Below are 23,944 nucleotides of genomic sequence, written 5' to 3'. Positions count from 1 at the left end.
CAAGATGTGTCCATTTCTACAATTGTACCACGACTGCTGTGGGGATGATGAGTTTCCATTTCAATACGAATCCAGACACTTAGCAGGGAAATCGTGCTTGTTATGATAATCTCAGTTAAAAGCCAATGGCTGGTGTTGGGGGCAGTTATAGGCTCAAGGGAAAAAAACAACCTGTTGTTTGGCTAAACAAACATGCTGTGTCTATCAGACTACCTTCTAAATATTTATGTTTGTGAGTATGAATAAGTGAAAATTTAGTCTTTGGTCAGAACATCATTTTACCACGAATGATGGCTACTCCAATATAACTGGCCAAATATTGTGTTGTGAATTTGGCCTTATGAGTGATACCTGTACCTTCACCCCTACCCCACCTCACAGAGAACACATCAGAGGATGAGTTGGAAAATATAAAAGGGCTGAAGAATGGGGAAAAGTGTGACAGAATGCTGCTTTAAGTATAAGACACGTTCATCTCAGTCATGCATTCACAGCGCGTGCTGCACTAGCTCTGAACAAGACCAGGCCCAGCAACATTCCACCATGGATGCACCCACCAGAGGCCTTTATGAGGACCAATTAGCGGTTGATTGCTGGGGGCAGACAGGCATTTTCTTTAGTAGCCACAGTTAGATTTCACTGCTTTCGCAAGTAACCCCTCCGTCACGCACATGGGTGGACACAACACAAGTAAACCGAGAAGGTAATAAAACAAAATCAAGACAGAAAAGACAGGAAAAATGAATGAGAACTAGCTGGTGAAGGGGAGTCAGTGAGAAAGGCAGGGGCCAAGTGATAATGTGGGATAAGTATAATCAAAGCATGCTATAATATAAGAAACTCTCAGATAAACATAGTTTTCTAACAGCTTCTAGAAGTAGTAATGAATCACACAGCACCATTTGGAAGTTAATATTTGCTTCCAGCTCTCACAGATATGGTAGCTCTAATGGTATATTTATTGGTTAAATGATATCATTCATTGGAACTCTATTTCATTCTGAGCCTCCTAGCCAATCATACTTTCTTCCTCTCTTTTTTTCTCAGACATGACAAGGACATCAGGCTCTATATGCTCAGCTTGAACATCCTCTACCTTGCTCCTTTGTCATTCATAAGAGTGTCTCTAAATCTCCCTGGTTGCTTATCACTACTTGGTTAAAAAAATCTTCATTAAATTCCATACATCTGAATATGCCTTGGCATATATTCCTAAAGGAATCAAACTCATGAAAAGAATCCAGGAAGCTTTTATATTATTATTATTTTTTAAAAATTTAATTTTACATGCTTACCAATAAAGTTTAAAACAACAAAAATGTATCAATGTTTTCAACTCTTTTCTCTCTGAAAAATGTCATGGGTTAAGGCAGTAATTTATTAATTCATTTTTTCTTATATGCTCTTCAATATAAACTTATTGGTGTACCTTATGTAAATCAGGCAAAGAGATAAAATGCTATACTCATCAAAACAGACTCAATAGTTATCATAAAGTTCATATTGCAATGTCTGTTATATGTAATGAAAACAAATAAAATTATCCTTAGCAGACAGATGTTGTGTGCATTGTGTGTGTGTGCAGTGTGTGTGTGTGTGTGTGTGTGTGTGTGTGTGTGTGTGTGTGTGCTTTATAGTATGCTCTGGTTCATATGAGTGCATGTGAATGTTTATGAGAGCATTAACATGTTTAGAAGTTAGAGGACAGGCAGAGGTGTTATTCCTCTGGTGTCATTCACATACTGTTTTCAGAGAGTCTTTCAATAGGCTGAGACTTGCCAATTAGGCTAGTAGTGGAAGAAGCCTCAGACAGTCCCTATCTCCACCTCTCTAAGCAGTGGGATTATAAACATGTATTTGTGATTAGAAGCACACACCTAGAATTACAAACACAAACTACTGTGCTCCATTTTTTCTTTACAGGACTTTTCAGAATAAAAATAAATCCTTATGTTATAAAGACAAACACTTTACTGATTTGAGCTGTTTCCCCAGATCAAGAATTTTTTCTTGTTTTACATGCTCACACAGGAAGTCATGTGATAACTTCACAATTCATCTATTTCATACTTTTTTTTCCATGCTCTTGTCTCTGTGCTGGATAGGAGCACAAATCTCATTTGTGATTGATGATCATACTTACTTCTTGCCTTTCTTTTGCTGCTCTGTATGCTGAGGCCTAAATAAAATTCTTAGTCCCCTATAATAGACAAACAAGGAAAGAAATAAAAATTCAAGTTACAGTATTTAACATCTTAAACATGATGACAACATTAAATATTAGTAAAATTATCACTGTTTAGCAAGTATACTATATATGACTATGCACAACACGTTCTATATTCCTTAGTGATCTTATGTAAATATCCTGATGTGATAGTCATTAATAATTTCCTGAATAATGAATAAGAAAATGGATGTTAAAGATACTTGTTAACCAGGATTGTAGAGATATGGCTTACAGTTAGGAGCAACAACTTCTCTCGCCGAGGACCCAGGCTTGATTCCAAGCATCCAAGTGGTGACTCACAACTATAACTCCTATATCAGATGGTCTGAAGCCTTTTTCTGGATTCTGTGAACACCAGACATGCATGTGGTACACAGACTCACTTTCATGCAGGCAAAGCATTCATACACACAAAATATTTAAAATATGATACAGATTAACTCTTCTAGGACTCACAGCTTTAAGTATAAAGTTGGTTAATTGATGTGGATTTAAAATAAAAAAGTGTCACAGCCTGTTTTAGCTAGGGTTTTTATTATTGTTTTAAAGAGACACTATGACCTTGGCAACTCTTATATAGAAAACATTTAATTGGGTTGGCTCACTTATAGTTTCAGAGGTTCAGTCTATTGTCATCATGGTGGGGAGTATGGAGGCATGCATGCAGACATGGAACTTAAAAGGTAGCTGAGAATGCTACATCTTGCAGAAAACAGGAAGTAGACTGTCACATTGGGTGGAATCCTGAGCATAGGAAACCTCAAAACCTGCCCCCACAGTGACACACTTCCTCTAATGAAGACATACCCACCCCAACAAAGCCACACCTTCTAATAATGCCACTCCCTATTAGATTATGGGGGTCAATTACATTCAAACTCCCACACAGCCTTAACAATAATGACATAATTACAAAGACTGTAATCTTTGTCAGTTGGCTAAATGTTTAAACAAAACAACACAGGAAATAAATGATTGACAGAGTTAGAAGACATGATGTATCAGTGAGAAGGAGAGTCCTACAGATAGATATATCACCAAAAGAGACAAGAAGAGGACCAACTTGTAACACTTGTAAAACTTTCCAGGGAAGATAATAAGGCAATAAAAATGAGCAGAAAATCATCGAAATTACAAAACTTATACTAACTCCACCACTACATATAATGCATACTAAATATTTCAAAATAATGGTTGGATAACTTTATTAACAAACAAATGTAAAGACAAAGTTAAGAAAGTAAAAAGATAATTACACCTGTCGAACAATTAAAAAAAGAGAGAAGATCAAAACCAGAATTTCTCACAGTGCCTTGTAATTACTGTATGGCATATAGTAACAACAAATGAGAAAGATTTGCTGAAAATGGGCCATCTATGATAAAACACACTACCTATACATGAAAATATACAAATGAAGATGAACAACACAGAGAAGTGTCATCGGTACTTAGTAAAATATTGGTTCGGAATACACAATCCCTTAACTGTGAAAGGTAACATCACAAACGATCTTTTTTTTTTTTTGCAGTTTTAAAACAGAAACCATCTGGAAGGATAAATGCTCTCATCAGCATCCTTATCCTTGAATAACAGCCTTTGGACTTCTCAATTATCATCATAAACAAATGTTTTACAACCAATTGCTGCATTCTATCAGACTATGTTAGGTTGCAAGGTAGTACGGGACTTAATCCATTTTCCATTGTCACAGCAAAGGATCCAGCTGGTGATATATAACAAAATGTATTCATGTAGCTCATAGTTGTGAAGGCTGAGCATCCCTTTTGTTATAGCCTTGTCTACTTGGTTTCTGGTAAGGAGCTTCCTGACTGTGGTACATCATAGAAGAAGTTCCAAAGAGAGAAGACATGTAGAGGCAGAGGAAACCAGAGACGAGGTAGAGGACAGTCTTGTCTTTTATCACAATAGTCTGTGTTATAATAGTCATAAGATAACTGAGGTCTCAGGAGAACAAAATCAATGTCCCTTGAAGGAAGCACTCTGAGTGGTGTTTCACTGGATCAGCATCCCAGAATTCTGACCAGCACACATTGGGGTGCTGGCTCCCAATCCAGACGAGGTACCAAATGCAGACAAGCATCAGTGTTTTTATAGCATCATTAGTCATAAGAGCTTTAAGGTAGTAAATATTCAAATGTCTGTCAGTGGACAGAAGAATAACCAAACTAATCTCTGCACAAACAATTTTTGAGTCTTAAAGAGGAAATTGCAAGACATTTTACAGCATACATCAGTCGTGAAAGCATTGTGTTCTTTAACATATGATGTCATAAAAAGAAAAATATCATAGAGATATATCTACAAAAGTTATATGAATGGTCAAATTCAAAGAAAGTAGAGAAGTGCTTATGATGAGCTATATAAAGAAAAGAACACAGAGTGTGTAATGATACAGAATATTACTTTGAGATATTGATAAGTTCAAGGAATATACAGTAATGACAATGGCACCTTCACATGTGTAAAACTACTGTTACCAAATTGTACATGTTGCGTAGTAGTAGTTATGTTTATGCATTTTACTTTTATTATGATGGATAAAGAAATCAATTAGCCCCCAGCCCCTAAATTCTCTCTGGCCATTTTTAGGATCAGCTGCAACATTTTAATTTTGCACGGCATTGAATTATGGCTTCCCATAAATTAAACAAATTAAGAAGACTTTGCTTCTTGGGTGGCAGTAATATAATAACTCAGAAGCGCATACAAGACCCAAGAGAGAAACTGGCTCCTTCTAATTGCCTAAAGAAGATCTCAACATTTTAAAATGTGACATTATCCCCAAGGTGATGAAACAGGTCATATTATTTATAGACACACACTTGGTGTTTCTTTTTCATTCAAATACTGTTTCTAAAATCCTACCATGTGTATGATATGCCTGAGTGAACCTTTCGCATACTTTCAAAACTATAATAAAAATTAGCAAATCTTGGATCACACACCTAGTGACCCAGTTTTTGTACACAGCTTAAAGCAGGCCAGGCTGTGCCCAAAGCATGAGAAGAAAAATGCATGGTGAATGCAGCACAGCCTGTACCGTTCACTTGTGCTGCACTAATGGATGAGGTGTGTAAGTAAAGTATTCATAATGAAAGACTTGTTTGGTGTTGTGGCTGATCAATTACTTCTGCATTGAAGCTTCACCGCAAACAGCACCAATACTCCACGAGCACTCAAAAGGGAGAAAGAGCAATTGGTAAAAGAATAAATAGCAGAGGATATGAAATAGACTGGGTTGGCATCCATAATCAAGGGATGATAACAAGAAACATAGGAAGCACTGAAAGAACCTCATCTGACTAAAACAGAAAGCCTACCATTTCAATCATGAGGAGAAACTGCAGAGAGCATGGCCTGAGATGAATCTCAAGGCAAAGAAGGACCCAGTTAAGGCTCTGAGCAGCCCCAGCCTCCTTAGTAAACTACATCCCATCTGGTGGTGTTCTCACAAGCCTCGGGATTCCTGTTTGGAGATATATTAAAGATTTATAAAAATAACCTTAAATCATCACATGTCACAATGATGGCTGACATATAATACTGTGCAATTCGCAAAATGTGAAAAATAAAAATAGGCTATCCTTATGCAACCCATAAAAATATTTAAAATATAAGGCACTTTCCTAAAACAAAGAGATCTTTATTTCATTACACATAGAAACCACAAAGTTTGAGGGGAAATGTATATATAAACAATGAATTCAACTCTTACATTTCATTCTGTTCGAATCTGAAGGGAGTAGACGGGCAGGACTAAGTTCATAAGATTTGGAGTTACATAAATAACCCTAATGTTATGTGAATACAAAATTCCCACCCGTAGGAATTTGCTCAGAAACTAAATCTCAAATCAAAATTGCAATCCAGATTATCCTCTGCTTGCACGCTGTCGTTCAGCACTCTGTGCCCTGACCACACTCGCCACGGAGAGATGGGTGATTCTAGCAGTGTTTCAGGGGCTAAGAAGACAATGTCCCGCTCTTACCATATTAACTACAATCTGTCAAAAAAAATCAATGATATAAATGGCTTCTGGGTTTATATTCTTCTGGATGACAGTACATCAAACTAAAGAAACTTAAAGGACTCATGATGCATCTGTGAAGACAGGTAAGTTGTAGGAGGTAGTGCAGGGGGCAGCAGTGGGGACAGCATATGGACGTAGGATGACATCACCTTCGCTTAAGGGCTCTCAAAGCCTTCCCAGGTGTCTCTCCAGAACACAGGATTCATCCACTAAAATGAAGTAGAATTACTTAATTTCATTAAATATAATTTCATTAATCATAATTCATTAAATTATAATTAATTTATAATAAATAATATGTAAAATTATAATTCATTAAATATAATTTAATTGATGACTCCTGTTTTCTTATATTCACAGTCAGAAACTTAAAGACAAAATATGAAAGGAAAGTTTATAAGCCTGTTTCTATCCTTGTGTTAAAAAGAATTGTGGGTGTGTTATACATGTGATACATATCTTTGGCTTCTTTCAAACATCAGCTTCTTAGTTGTGCCTACACTGAGACACAAAATATTTTCTTTTTTTTTTTTTTTCTTTTAGTAATTTTATTAAATTATAAAAAGTTTCCATTTACGCCCCTCCTCCCAACGCCCTCCCACTCCCCCCCTCCCTCTCCTCCTCCCTCTTTGTCCCCAAGGGAAGTCAGGGTCTCCTGCCCTGTGGGAAGTCCAAGTTCCTCCCCCCTCACTCCAGGTCCAGGAAGGTGAGCATCCAAACAGACTGGATCCCAAAAATCCAGTTTATGCAGAGGAAACCAGTCCCAGTGTCATTGTCAATGGCTTCTCGGAAAGACTGCAGGCCAGCCACATTCAGAAAATCCAACCACATTCAGAGAATCTGGTTGGATCACATGCTCTTTCAGTCTCGGTCCATCTGGCCTTGGTAAACTCTCATTAGATCCGACCCCTTGTATCAGTGGGTGATAGTATCCCTCGCAGTCCTTCGTCATTTTCTTCCTCCTTTTGCTCCTCGTTTGGAACTTGGGGGGCTCAGTTCGGTGCTCCAACGCGGGCCTCCATCTGTATCGTCATCCAACGCCAGGTGAGGGATCTATGGTGATAAGCAAAATATTCATCAGTATGGTCACGGGCCAAGGCTGGTTCAGGCACCCCCTCCTCTGTCCAGAGAACAATCTGGGGATCTCTCCTTGGACCTGGGATCCCATATATAATCAAGTTTCCTGTAAACTCTAATATGACTCCCTTAGTTGAAATATATTCTTCCCTGATCCCACATTCATCCTTCCTCCCTTCCCCCCATCCCGGTCAACCGAGCTTTCTCCATTCCTCCCCTACTCCCTTCTCTCTAACCCTCTCCCCTTCCAACAACCCTCCCACAGCCAGACCCAAAAAGAGGAACACGGTATGTATTCACTCATAAGTGGATTCTAACCATAATTAAAGGTCTTTGAGCCTATTATTCGTGATCCTAGAGAAGCTAAATAAGAAGACGAACCTGATGAAGATTATTTACCTATCCGCCAGGAGGTAGGAAATAGTCAAGAGTCCCAGGTAACCTTGGGTGCATGGGGGGGGGGTGGTGGGAGGGTTGTTGGAAGGGGAGAGGGTTAGACACAAAATATTTTCTAAGGATCAAATTAGCTATCACCTACAAGAAACAGTTGGAAGAAAAATGCCATTCATATTTACATTCTGCTCAGAATAAAAGTTTCTTTCTCAAGAACTTGAAAATTTCTGCTTTAACAATTATGGCGTATAAAACAACCAATGTTTTCCAATTATAGTTTAAATGATACTGGGAATGAGAGAGCCAAAGTATATGATACCATTTACCAGAGATGGCCTATTGTACACCGCAAGCTTCCAGACTAAAATAGTATTCATTGGGTGGCTTCAGCAACAGAAATTATGTCCTTGCTGTTCCGGAGGTTAAAACTCACTAACCAAAGTGTTAAGTGATGCAGTTCCTGATTGTTACTCTTTCTTCTGCTTATACAAGGTCACTGCTTTACTGAGTACTCATATGGCCTTTCCTTTCTTTGTTTACCTAAGAAGAAGGAAGACAAGGAGGATGAATGAGAGAAACAGAAAGGAGGAGAGAAAGTGACTATGTTAAGGATCCCAGGGTCATCAGCTTATGGCACTTCTTAACCTTGGCGATTAGACACTGGCATATGAATTTCGAGTGAGAACACTAATAATAGGTGCCTAATCAGAAATGGGACATTAGCCAGGCCTGTGTTTCAAATGTGGTACAGCTGGTCACTGGGCCCGAGCATGCCCTAATCCTCCTCTTTGTCCCATGAGAACTTGTCCAAGATGCCATAGGGAAGGACAGTGGGCAGTCGATTGTCCTTGTATACATTGTGGCATGGAGACATCAAACCCAGAAAATTCCCAAGTTACCTTCTAGGTCCATCCATGGATGAGTGAGACTGCCCGGACTCCTTCGACCTGACCACATCCATCATCTGTATCAGGGAGCCATAGATAAACACCACGGCATTAGGATGCCCATCTTCTTTCTCTTGGACACTGGAGCCACATATACTCGGTACTGAGAAAATTCTGGGGGTCTATGTCTCCTTCTAGTTTCCCTATTGTCGGGATAGGGGGATGGCCTTATCTACTTCAGCAGACCCCACCACTTAACTGTGTTTTTAGGCGTATTTATCTCACTCATTCATTTTTAATCATGCCAACCTGCCCAGTATCTCTTATGGGAAGAGATTTTTCAGGAAAAGTAGGAGTTACCGTTTCATTTGCTCCTTCCATTCACCTTACCCCAGACTCTCCAGCAGCTCCCCTCCTCCTCCTTCTAGCCTCCCAACCTCCCAGCCCCAATGTGTCTTTTCCTTTACCAGCCTCTTAGTGAACCCCCAATGCTGGGACACCCTCTCTGTTACTAAACACAATTTCCCCCATCGTTATTATAAACTTTATCAGACATTTATGACATGTCTCTTATAAATCAGATATTCTTCCAAATAGATTTGTATATATGAATTCTACATGATCCATGTGTCCCAAGGGATTTGAGTCTAGAAAGCAAACACACACATGCCCATGAGCAAGGTTACAACTTATGAAAGTTCTGTCAACTCTGCCATACAACTGGGATACGCCAGACAGATTTGCTTATAAAGAATCTCAAATTAAACTTCTTAGATTCCTAGCCACATGGTACTATGATTCAAGAAGTACAGAAATCTATCTTCCACAGAGAAACCTGTCTGTACTTACCAGAACCAAAACTTGGAGCAGCTTCCATATTCCATACTACCTTTCCAGGTCCCCTTTACCTTTGAAAGAAAAAGTAGAATCTGGAAAGAATTTTCAGCAATTAAGAACAATACTACTCTTGCTACCGAGCATTCACATTTTTCTTTCAACACCAACATCAGGAAGTTCAAATTCTCCTAAAACTCTAGTTCTAGAGTTTCTATCCACAGCACACTCTTCTGTCCTCTGCTGGTACCTAAACTCATGTGTACATACCCACACAGATACATATTCCTCCACATAATTAAAACTAAAATAATTTTTAATCTAAAGTAAAAATGATCAAAATTTGATATAAATAATTATGTTCTGAGCCTTATTGTGGATGCAAATAATATAAATTTTTTCTTTTATAATTTGTATTTTTTCTCTACCCCTACTTTGTGCTTTTCTAAAACCAAAACAAACTGAAATATGTTTTGTCTTTCTTGTGTAAAATACATGAGATACCATAGAAATTTTCAATGCTTAATATTGATGATAATTCAAGAAAAAATATATCAAGTGCCAAAATGTGTGGGAGAAATATTAATGCATAGAAACAGAAAAAAGTCTGAAATAATTGAGGCATAGTAACATAAGGCATGTATGAAAAGGTTGGGGGGCTGGCAAGATTGCTCAGCAGTTAAGAGCACTGACTGCTCTTCCAGAGGTTCTGAGTTCAATTCTCAGCAACCACATGGTAGCTCATAGCCATCTGTAATGAGATATGGTGCCCCCTTCTGATGTGCAGATGTACATGGAATGAATGTTGTATACATAATAAATAAATAAAATCTTAAAAAAAGAAAGTATCCATCAATATAGATCATTTAAAAACAAGAAAAAGAAAAGGTTTGGGAAAGAATCATATACTTATGAGATAAGTGGATTTCATTTGTCACAACCCTGGGACGTGAATCTTGTCAATCATTTTGAATAATGCTTTGAGTGTTATAATGGAAGTAAAAGATGTGGAAGCATTTGATTTAATGCATAGACATCAGTTTCGTCTGCCAAATCCCAAGGAAGACATCTATGAGACCATCAATCAACATTAAGATCTGTGTGTTGAGCAAATGACATTCACATCATAAAGCAGTCATCATTTCCAATGCATTTTTAAATCACTGCTCCACTCCCATTTATAATGGATATATTTTTAACTCCAATAATTAATCAACTCTGACGTATTTCTTTTTTTCCTATTCTCCTCTGATATTCTTCTTTTATAAAAAGCCATTTTTAATTTCCTGTTTGCAGAAACCCAGCTAAGATGTTCCAGTTTTGAAATTTCATCTGTGAAGGTGCTGTAGAGATTTATACATGTAAAGGGTAGAAAATAAATATTCAGCTCAGATAACATCTTGACATACATGCGCCATGAACAGAACGACCCAATCTTTGGGAATTCAAATTCATGTCCATGACTGGATCTCAAAAGGCATTGCTTTAAAATGATGTACCCCTATTCACAAACATATCACATTTCTCCACCTCCCCAGGAACTAGTTCATCAGATAATTCCTCCTAAAGACATTCCAGTACTGTAATTTGCCACTGCTTTAATCAACAGTGAGATAATATAGAAGCCACAGTAAATGATTCAGAATGGCCTCATCGGCAGGAAACCCATTAGTCTAACCATATTTTCCCATACTTTTCAGCACCATGTCCTGTCATCTGGAAATAATAGGTACCATAAAAGCAAATTCTGAAAGCTAAGGGGAAAAACTGCTGGGATAGAGTACTTGATGTTTATTTGGTAGTATCAACTACCACAAATTAATCAAAAAGAGGATTTCCCCCTCATAATATTTGAATTAGATTTCCGAATGAAAGAATGCTAAAATTTTAATTAAGCATGATATATTTACATACTTCCTTCAGATTGGAATATGCCAGATGTGCAAAAGTAGAATCATACTAATGTGGATGTTTTCATTTCTAGTAAATTGGTGTCTAAACAGAAAAAGAGAGGGGAGAGGGAAGAAAGATGAGGGAGAGGGTGTAGGAAGAGGGATAGTGGGGAAAAGGAACGGGAGCTGCAGTGTAATGAGACTAGTGTGTGCATGAACATTGTCCATTTAAGTCACTTGTATTTCAGGGCACATGGGGAATATTATTTTCAGTGTTTTATCAAAGCCATCAAGATGTCTTGAATACATTAGATGTCATTACTGAAATATATAATTACCTTCATTTCATGCTAGTAACTGGAGGACATGGAGAGTAGAAATGCAAAATATTAGTGTTTTATCATCCTCTACTGAATCTGACACCCTGCTCTAATTCTTGCAAATCTGTAGGTTGTGAATGAATGTGAGTGGATGGGAATTTCACTGTCTACAAACTAAGATTCCCTAAAGCCTTTTTCAACCCTTACAGAAGTAGATGACAGCACTCCAAACCCTATGGAATCTACAATGAAGCAGAAGCAGAGCCTGGAAAAACAACTGACAGACAAGGGAATAGATGGAAAGAAAGTCTACTGAAATGAGCTTTGAATTCGTCATGTTTTGTAGACCAGGCTGGCCTCAAATTCACCGCGAACCACCTGACTCTGCCTCTGCCTCAAGAGCGCTGGGTTTAAAGTTCTGCACCACCATGCCCAACTGTTTTTTTTTCTTTTTTAAGTTAAAGGGCATCCTAGCTTTCAAGTTTCAAAAACAAAGTTGATATTATTAGAGCAGTGACCAGACGATGGCGAGCCTTTGTGAGAACTTCACATTCAGTTCACACATCAGTCCCAGAGCTTACTAGGTCTTTGCAAGGTGACTATAAACTGGCTATGAAGACATAGCAGACACCTAAGTGTTTTAATTAGATAATTCAAATTAAAGAGTTGGGCATTTTTATTGAAGTGCTACATTATTTGTGAAAATACTTTCAATAAAGATGTACAGACTACTTTAAGGGAAACACCAACAGCAATGATTGACAGCTTAGTTTCATTCCATTCCTTTCTCCTAAATTGACTCTGGATTAAACAATCTCATAAAAGCTAAAACGTGTGTTCAGTTCCTGACCCTCAAGAACAAAAACATTAAGCGATACTTCTCCTTGTGTAGCTAAATGGTAGTTTAAAAGGAGGAAAAAATAATGGGTAAGTCTAGAATGAGAAAAATATCTAAAATATTTTTGGTCTATTAAAAGCCAAACCCAAAACTTTATGTCATATCTTATATGCATGAATTAAGAACTTTCAAAATACAAACTCGTAATATCGACCACAGCCTGAGGAGATAGACATTATCTTTATTTCCATTTTATAGAGGTTCTTTAACTGCCATCGCTTGCAGAGAATATAAGTTGGAGAGGTGGGGTTTTAATTTAACAGGCAATTGCAATTGTCTGTCTCTTAGACAAAAATCTAGGCAGCTTTCATTTTCATATGTACTGTGGCTATTAGAGATGAAACTATTACCATCTGAGTGGTTTCTTTTAAATCAATTTTTAAAATAGCATCTTTGTGGTAGCCTAGCAATTATGAGACCAGAAATCACAAGGATCATTTTTCTTTTTACATCAATTTCTAAACCAGAGCCGTGTGTTTGTGCTAATTCTGTCATATTATCTCTTCAGAATAAGCTTAGGAGCTTTAGGCGTTGAAGAGCTAGGATGTAGGTCTTCATGAGAATGAAGTTTCCATGCCAATAAAAGAAATGATGAAAAATAAAGTATTTTGTTTCAATGTCATTGATTGAGTAAAGCACTTAAGCCTCAAATGGGAGATCACAGAATTATCTATGTGTCGATCATCCTTCATGATATGAAAGACAATTAGAATTTGATCTTAAAGTATCCAAGGAAACAAAACAAAGGAGGAGGGATGAAAATGGGACAAAAAAGCATCCTCAAAGCTTTTAAAAAACATTCCACCCACACTACGGTTGGGGGAAGACTGCCAGACAAGAAATATTACCACCCCCTTCCTTTAATGCTGCTTTGTTTAACTGACCAGAGCTTAAGAAAAGATATGTTATTCCACTAAAACGTTTGCTAAGAATGTATTTAAAATATCTGCTATAAAATTTTTATGTCTTTGTTAATGTTTAATAGTATGGGTGATTTTGTTTAGTATTGGAATGAGAAACAACTTTTCATGCAATTAAGTGATGAAATGGACTCTTCTTCATGTGTGTGTGTGTGTGTGTTTGTGTATGGTTGTTGTTGTTCGTTTGTTTATGTTTTTTGGTTGGTTTTTTTTTCTTGAAATTGGTTGCTTTTTCCCAAATCCAAGAACTATGTATGAAAGTTTCTGAGTTTTAGAAAGGTTTAAGCAATAGGGAGATCAATGGTAAATGGTGGTACGGAACGGCAGTTTCCCAAGCAGTGATTGCTCGACATCAGCTCCTCCCAGTCTTCAGTCCTGTACCTGCGTGGCTCTGTTTAAAAGCCAAGTCCAGATTCCATGGATCTGTGAATGTGAAGACCGCACATTTTTTTGTTCCAAGGAATATGATAACTTGGAGCTGCTGCTTCATCTTCACGTTTCTGCCTATCCTGTAATTCTGCCCATGACAAATATAAACCATAGACTTCCACCAGGAGCATGGACTGGGATTTTCCTCTTTCCGTTTCAAAACCCTTGCATCATCTAACTTCATAACTGCCTTTAAGCCAGACCCATACAAAGGTAACAAAATATAAGGTAAGTATATGCTTTATTCACTAAGTGGCACATGTGTACACATAGAAGAAAGGGTTTAGTAAGGAAATTTCAGTATTTTAAGGTGTTGATTACAAGCCATTATTTTTTCTTTTAATTGTAATGTCTAATTTTAAATGAAAAGCCTAGTAATTTATAGTATAAAATCATAATTTTCAATTCAATCTGATTTATAATTATAAAATCTGAAGATAACATTTGTTATACAGTAGTACAGCTAACAAATAGCATTTGAGCAAGGTGAAGTAATGCTCAAAAGCATAAATAGAAATTACAGGGATGGATCAGTCAGTTAAGTGTTTGTCTTGCAAGCATGTAGATCTTCTTTTAGACCCTCAGCACCCATGCAAAAGCTGTGCATGTGGGTCCACATCTTTATCTCCAACGTTGGGGAGCTACAGACCGGTAGATTTTGAATGGATGGAGCACAGAAGTGAATGCAGGGCCCGTTCTCAAACTAAGGTGTAGAAAAATTGAGGAGGACAGCTGATGTCAACTTATAGCCTCTGTACACACATGTACAACTATGAATGTGTACACACGAGAGAAAGAGAGAGAGAGAGAGAGAGAGAGAGAGAGAGAGAGAGAGAGAGAGAGCCTGTACAACATGGAGCATTGCCAGCCCCATACCCAAAAACATGGAGAAAAACAGGTTGAGCTTATATCACATCCTGGTAGCTATACTGTGATTGATGCCACAGTAAGGCAAACCCTGCCATCTTCACCTTCCCCATCATCTACTCCAGTCCTGTCCACCTGGAAGCTGGAGGGCAAAGAAACCTTAGTTATACATTAGACTGGTCAGATTCATATAGCACAGTGTTAAGTACACCAGTGAATGGATATGGATGAAAAAGCAAAAAATCTAGTGTCCACATGCTGCAGGTTATGATTGATAAGAGATAGGTCACTTTATTGAAAGACTGGTGTCCCATCAATTAATTAATTTGCTAATGTAGAATTAAAATAAATAGAGTGTTAAAAATTTTAACATTCATCCTGAGAAGAGTCTGGAAAACTCCACACCAAAATTCAACTAAAATCCAAGTTGAAACTACCTCGGCAGTACTTCCATGAATATAAATATTTATTCACGAAAGCATTGCTTTCTTTAAAAATAAATTGCCTTATTCTTTGAGAGAAAAGAGATTGTAATCAGATCTTTTCCAGTCTGTCTTCACCCTGGGATTTTAAAATGCACCCTGCTACATTTTCAATTCAGGCTTAGAAATAGAGTCCATGGGACTCTGGGAATAGTGAAATGATCATTTTACCAATAAAAAGAGTTTTTGACTGATCACACAGGTCTGTTTTTTATAAATTGAAACTCGGTCAGAGATACGCATGCCTGTTCAGTGTATGTTCTTACATGACATATTGCCCTACAATGAAATGGTGATCCTAAAACCCACAGCTGCATGGGTCCATCCAGGTGTTAACGGCGTTACCTATTCAACTGTGCATTTGGATGTTTTTTCAAACATTGACTGATGTCTACCAGATTCTTTATGTCACTCATGATCAGGATACCTGGTCAGCTCCTTCAGACTGTGACCCAGATAGGGTCTGGTCACATCCCCAGAGAGAGAGAGAGAGAGAAGCTCCATTGCTATGATGGAATCAAGTCTGGATTAGTTTCCGTTGTCTCAGAAGAGCAGTAAAAACCGATAGGGCAAGGAGAGTCCTATCCAGATGTCTAGGAAAAGGGATGTTGTCTTTCTGGTTCTATGCTGAACAGTCTGGACACAGAATAACTCAAAAGCAATGCACAGACAGGCCCCTGCTCAAAGGGCTCACCTGCTATTCTGGTGCTCACTGGAGAGGTGATGTCAGGGTGGAAAAAAAGAAAGAAAGTGAGTAGTGATACCCCAGAAGCAGCCTGCTTGAACCACACTCCAAAGCAGGTCCCAAGGCTGATGGATAATTACAGGAAATAGCTATAAAATGGTTCTCAGTTACAAAGAAGAAAGTTCTGACCCCCCTCCAGGCCACATCAGAGAGACGCTAGCCTTACCCCAGACACACAGCCTTTGCTCACCCATTTTCAGCTGTACTGACACCCTCAATCCTTCAAGTCACTAGCCACCCTAGGTCTTTGCTTTATTCTGTCTAGGCATGGTCGCCCCGGCTTTGGCCTCCCTCCTTTTCACAGCTTTGCTTTCCATACTCAAACTCATTCTCTCTCCGTGAAGCTCTGAAGGCTTCTTGCATTTCTTCCACTAGGTATTCAGCCAGATGAGAACAGAGACTATGTGGGTGTGCCCTCTTCTCTGTGTCTACTTGAAGGCCTGGCACAAAACAGACAATTAACAAATATATATATTTTTTCAATGTGTGAATGAAATTTTCATCTGGCTTTAATTATTGAGGAGCTTGCTTGATAGCATGTTCTCTCTTTTCTTTTTCTTTTTCTTTTTAATATGAGAAGATATACCCAAACTTTCCCAGACCTTGTGTACTTACAAGCCCTCTAAGCAGTTCTCTGGAATTTGTCAAGCAGGGATTCTTTGCCAGGTCATTTTACCCAAGTCTTGGTGTGGATAGTCACAAACTGCAAAGCAGACAGAGTTGCATCCTACACTCCATTCCAGCTGCCACTGTGATAGATTTTCTGTAGCGCCAAAGCCTCAGGTCTTTTACTTTTGATCATGCTAGTTGTGTGGTGAGCAAAACGATGTTACCAAACAAAAATAAATGGAGCCTGAAATCTGACCCAAGTTCTCTTCATCCAACATTATGCAGCAGGATACACATAGAGGGGGTGCCCTATTTTAATATATCCTGAAATCACTTATTAACTTGCTTCAAAAATGGGCAAAATACAAAAGTTCCACGCAGAGGGAAGAATAATCTTGAGATGTGTCTTAACAAATCCCTTATTTTCTTTAATTATTTTCTATCAGGCATTATAACCACATTACAATTTTTTAAAAGTAGATTGGGAGAAATATCAAAGAAAAGGATTCTTGGCTGTAGTTTCTACAGTCTATAACCTACTCACAGGACTAATGTAAACAGGAATGGAGATTTTCTGGAAGGATTTGGCTTCATTAAAACTTGGGTTTTAAGATCACCACTGGAGATGGTTGACTGCGTTGGTTGATTCCAGGTTCTTGGTATCAAACTAAAATAACTGAAAGATATACACTAAAACAGTAAAGCACAAAGAAGTTTTATTTTGAGAACAAAGTAGAATTGCGAGTATCAGAAACACTGCTAAACCACAAAGGAGGACAGAGAATGAGACATAAAATGGCATGCAGAGGTTTTATTACTGTTCAAGCACTTCCTTTCATGGGGTCCAAAAGAATGAACTATCTGCAAAGGCTACACTTTGGTTTATTTCCTGTTTTGACTCAGAAACTTGGATTTCATGAGCTTTTTTGTACTGTGTATGACAGTTTTCATGTTGTCTTTGATTTTAATAATATAGATTCCTAATTAAACATAGCTATAAGATGACAGATTCTTCCTAACTTTTGAGAGGATGAAATTTGTCATACTGTGCATATACCGCAAACCAGTCTATGACAGTCATGACCCCTGTCTCCCAATCCCTGGCATGTCCAGAAACAAGTCTATATACACACAAGGCATTCTAGAGAAACTGCTAAGGTGAACAACTTATATTCATTCTTTCTAGTGAGGTGTAACTACAGGTTGATGCAGAGGCCAGCGGGTTTCTAGGAGCATTGTTATGAATAAGGTGTATTTGTTGTCCAAGTCAATTTGAGTACCGGGTTGTCATGACATTCTTCTACTTATCTGCTTCAACATCACAAATTAATGGCGGAAGTAAAAGAACTCATAGAAGACTGAGTACTGGGAATAGTCTTCACCTTGGGAGGAACAACCAAAAGGACAGAATAGAATCTGTTTGTGGCACCTGAAGGATACTCATGGAAAATGATGACCATGGCGGGAGAAAAGACTGAGGTAAATGCCTAATGGGCACACATTAAATGGCCACACATTAAATGGGCACACATTAAATCAAATTTGACAATGACCTATGAAAACGTAGGTTTTTAGTCATACACTCAGAAATTTCGGTGAATCTGTGAGGACACCTTGGGAACATGAATTTCGAAAATACCCCCTGCGTATTACCCTTGATTAAACCAACTGATCTTGAGCAAGGAATATAATATCTGGGACATTCTCATTTATTGCTGGGGAAGATTCAAACACTGGGCATAGAAATCAAGAAGATAAAAGGTGAACATCCATGCTATAGTCTACATATCCATAATCTTGCATCTCTCAGGGAATCTTCTGAGTTTTTATGGGAAAATTAAGAAACAGATTATAATGATATGAAAATAAAGGTTCCTAAAGACATTTATATACACTCAGAACAGCAGTGATATGAAACAAAAATCTAAAATATGTAGGTTTCATAGCTAAATTGCTATTTAGTTATTTTAATATTCTTGAAGAGTTTTTATAGGAAGCAGACAAAATCGCAGATACCTTGAAATGTTTAAGAAAGACCAATGGAAATAAAATGTTTTCTGTAACTTTTCTGAGAAATTTCCAAACAAATGAATACAACTAGAAAAAATTATACTGAGTTATAGATATCCCAGACAGAAATATAAATAAGCTGCATATTCCCTTATATGTGGATATTACCTATTAAGTCAATGATAACCAAACTTGAATCCATAGAAGCACAGAGGGTAGGTATAGAGTAAGAGGCTAGAGAGAACAGATAGATTCCCTTAGGAAAGGGAAATACTATAGGTAATTACGGATGGATGGTGGGCACAGAATGGGAGGATCAAGTGAAGAAGGAGATTGAGGGAGGGAATATAGGGGAACAACTCTAAGAGGCATTTGAGGGATAGTATGGAAACCTATACAGAAGAAACTTTCTGAAATATATACATATATGAAGGCCATCTAAATAAAACCACCAAATAATGGGGAGACAGAGTCCCAGTGGGCTATCTTTTTGCCACCAAAAAAACTCCCAGTACCTTTTTGACTTATATCTAATTGAGTTGTTGACTAACTGGGTTCCATGAGAATCACCAAACAACCTAGACTGCTGCCAAAATAATAGATTGTTCTCCACAAACTGGCATCAAAGTTCCATTGCTGAAGATAACCCCTACACAACTTATTAAACATGGAGAAGTAATTAAAGCTGGTGCCTACACAGAGCCTCCATTCCTATATTCTAGCATCTTTGGTACAGGAAAGTACCCTGCATGCTATCAAAAGAGAAACATAAGCACCATGCCAACAACAAACCCATTGATCAACAATGCTTTGTGTCCTGCCTGCAAGCTATGCTATTGCAATGGTGCCTCGAAGCTTATAGAAATAACCATCCAATGTCTGTTTCAACTTAAGGCCCATCCCATGAGTTTGAACCTATCCTTGATACTGATTTGGTGATCAAGAATCAGAGAATCAGAGACTGTGTGTTCTACTGGCTTAAAATACATATACAGGCACACACACACTCTAAATGTAGTGATAAAATAATTCCTAATATTCCTAATAATATTTTGATATATTCATGGAAAAGTGTCTTGTTTAGCCATCATCAGGGAAGCTTTTTCCTGCAGCACATGGGAACAAATATTGAGACCCACAGCCAGACACAATGCAGAAAATGAGAGACCCTGGAACACTCAGCCCTAAATAGAATGTCTACATATAACCCCTCCCCTCATTGCTCAGGAATCCCTGAAGTAGAAGAGACAGAAAGAGTGTAAGAGTCAGAGGGGATCAAGGATACCAAACAAACAAGACCCTATAAATCATAAACAAAGCTCATATGACCTTACAAGAGACCGAAGCAGCATGCACAAGGCCTTCGTGGGTCTGCATTGGATCCTCTCCATATCTATTATTCCTTCCAGTTTAGTCTTTTAGGGGATCCCTGAACATGCAACAAAAGGGTCTCTGATTTTTATACCTTCACATGGGCTCTTTTTGTTCTATTACTTTGTCCTATCCATCTTCAATATGATAGTTTTTATTGTATCTTATTTTTTGATACAATTTTATATTATCGCTAAGAAGCCTGTCCTTTTCTAATGAAAGGCAGAAAGGAAGTAATTCTGGATGGAAAGGGAGGTGGGGAGGGCCTAGGAAGAATAGCAGGAAGGGAATCCATAATCAGGATGTATTACATGAGAAAATAGTCTATTTTCAATAAAAAAAATAAGAAATATAGCTTTGCTAGGTAGACTGATTGATAATAACTTCTTTGTTCATGCTTTTATTACATCTATTAAACTTTTTGAAAAAGAGGAGATATATTATACACACGCATGAACAAATGTTTTATAAAATACAGGCATGAATAAACTTTTACATGCATTTTAAAAAATTAGAACCTAATCAGTAATCAATTTGTAATCTCTTAAAACTATCTATCACAGAACTTCCAGCAAAATAAATTGTTCCTTAATAATATATTTTCTTTTTTGAATACTAGATAATTAAATAAATGGAGAGAAGAAAATGAATCAAAACACGGAGAAACAATTGATGGGTTCTCCTTGGATTCAACAGCCATCTTTGGGAAGACAAAAGTCATAACTTACCATATCCCTTGCCTATTTAATAACAAGCTATGTAAAATCTCTGTCCTCCAGGCTAGGAATCACACACTGTTAGAACTGAGCATCCATATTCATAGGATTCCAGTATTGCTGCAGTGGAAGCTACAGAAAGCATCCTTCTGAGGAGCAGAAAACAAGTTTGTATTTAACACTGAAGAATATGATTAAATTTAAAAAGCATAATTCTCTGTCTACAAAGAGTCATTATATTGGAATTTATAGTGACCAATGATGAGGCACCTTGGATTAAGGAGTGTCCTGATGAAACAAGATCATGCCTAGAGGGTAGAGGTTCATTTAAACAACACTCCCTACTAAATTGTTCTTGCTATGAATGGAGAGAATAAGTCAACAGGTCAGAATGGCATGTGACCTCATTGTTGGAGGAGGGCTGCTTGTTGGTTCCTGACTGCTTGGAAATAATCACACAGAAACTGTATTAATCAAATCATTGCTTAACCCATTAGCTCTAGCTTCTTATTAGTTTAATCTCTTACATATTAATTTAACCCATTTCTATTATTCTGTGTAGGGCCACATGGCTGTGGCTTAGCGGCTAAAGTTCACAGTGTCTATCTCCCGTGTCTCCATGGCTTCTCTCTAACTCCATCTTCCTCCTCCCATGCTATAGGCCAAGCCAGTTCTTTATTCATTAACCTATAAAAGCAACACATAGACAGAAGGACCTCCCACACCACCTCATGTCTTAGCTTTTTGTGTATTACAAGATCTAGAAGATTCTCTGTGCAATATTTCAAGCCTGTTTCCATCACCTTCACTGCTACTTTGAGATTCTGCCTTGATTTTGGAGTTTATCCTACTTTTTCTGTTACTGACATTTTATGGCTTTTTTTTTTACTAAAGTGATGTTAACAATTTTAACTATCTACTATGTAAACAGAAGACTTCCACCCTTAACTAAAATGAAACACAGCTATCACCATGGTGACACTATGTCTTGTAAAATGGAATTCTAGATGCAGCAACCTTGTTGTTGTGAGGAAACGTTGTTCTGCTTTACTACCACAGCTCCAGAACACACCTCTGAACCTAGCGCTCATAAAATGCACTAAACATGTCCCCTGTTACCTGTATGATCTGCAGTTCCACCCAAGAGTCTCATGAGCTAAAAGCTTAAAGGGAGGCAGACTATAGAAAACTGAGGCCCATTAGAGAGAAACTAATCCCCAGAGGGAGTCCCCTTGAAGAGTATATTAAGGCATTAGACATTTTCTGACTCTGTTTCTGGAAGCTGGAATGTGAACAACGTGATCTACCACACATAATCACCCTGCTTCAATCCCTCAGCAGAAGCCCAAAGCAACAAGGCAAAGCTATCATCAGAGGAAACCTTTATAATCATGAAACAAAATAAACAACTCTTTAAATTGTCTCAGGCCTTTTGTCACAGTAATGGAAAGTTAATGGAGTTGGTGACCCAAGTGTTTTCTATTTTGTTTTGCATGGGTAAGTTCTAAAGGTCTTACAGTACAGGGAGGCTATTACTCAAAACAGCCTCTAGCTCTGATCAACCCAAACATGAAAAAAAAAAGGTAATTGCTTCTGCATTCTCATCCAATTAATTAGATTCAGGAAGCAAATAGGGGTGGGGAGGAGGTCTGGCAAGATCTGCTGTTACTGCACAAGCAACTGCTCTCGTAGTGGGACATAGAAAGAAGAGAAACCGAGAAGGTGAAACTTCCCTCTGTGACTTATCTTTTCCTGAAACACTGGCTTCAGATTTTCGTGGTCTGAGAATCAACTTAATTTATATGGCTCTAGGAGACCATACATATGAGGGCAAAGGACAAGACAGTTGTATCAATTTTGATTTTATGAACAGTTCTTTGAAATGGATATTGTACATTAGCAACAGTATGTTGCCCAATTGTAGCATGTCTGTTGTCTCTCCTAGCTAATGAAATATCACTTGAAATGACTAGATGTTTGTATCCTCCACAGACCAGACCAGGGGCACAGTTAACATTAATAGTGCATTCTGGTCTAAATAAAACCGCTCGTGTTGCAGTTCTTCTTTGGTGTGATGTCTGTACCCAATCACAGTAAAACATGTGTAATGAAATTTTGCAATAAATATGAGCTAAAAGGTGAGTCAGACACTATGAAGAAAGTAAGAAGACAGGTACCCCACCAATGAACAAGCAACCCGGGAACATCTCTAAAGTAAATAAAATGATGGAGAAATGGAAACAACAAAATGATCTCAGCTCACTGTCCCTCTAGGATACACCAATGGTCTGAGCTATTAAAGGACCACGAGGCTTCTCTAGTCCACTTTGTTCTGGGAAAGGATTAAGACAGGTGCCCCAATCAGAGGACCTCAGACTCTTTTCAGAAAGAATTTATTAAAATACAATTTTGAAAAATGAGTACTGTGCCATATTACAACCTCAAAATCATTTGGAGTGTGACTCTCTCATGCAGGAATGATACCAGATTGTTTTGTTTGCCAGTCTCATGAAGAAATTGGGTCGTGGAATAAGGAGTCAATAAGCATTCATACTTTAAGGCACAAAGACATTCCCCTTGTATGGGCACAGAAAACAGTCCACATGTGAACAAGTTTACAAGTTTGCACACTTATTTTACACACGCAGAGAGGGAAAGGGGAAAATATCAATCTCTTTCCATTCCCAATGAAGCTGTTCGTTAGCGAAGATTTCAAACAATTTGCTAAAGAAGAGACATCTAAGAGGCTGTAGAAACAGGAGCAACCTTCCCCTATAGTATATGTAGGTTAAAGTCCTGAAATGCAAATCCAGTCCATTCTGTCTCTCAAGCACACCTGGTGGGCAGCACAACCAGTAACACTCCCTACTCCTTCCATGAAATATTTATTGAAAATTCTTAATTTGAAAATTACAAAGTTACTTGAGCTCTGTCAAAACCCCACACGTAGATAATGCCACACAATATTACCACCTGGAATAGGTCACATTCAAAATGCCAGCATGCAACACAGCATTGTATAAGATTTTTTTGTTCTATAAACGTAAATTATACATGAATCATAAATAAATTTCATCTTTCAACTTTGACCACACTCCCAAATTATTTTATTGTTTATATCCAAATATTCTTTAAAAATGTTGGATCCCAAACACTTTCAATACTACATGTTCAGGTTAAGAATTATTCAAATTCTGTTAGATGAAGAAT

The sequence above is a fragment of the Myodes glareolus genome, chromosome 8, assembly GCF_982192425.1.
Source record: "Myodes glareolus chromosome 8, mMyoGla1.1, whole genome shotgun sequence".
NCBI lineage: Eukaryota > Metazoa > Chordata > Mammalia > Rodentia > Cricetidae > Myodes > Myodes glareolus.
This window is presented reverse-complemented; position numbering follows the sequence as displayed.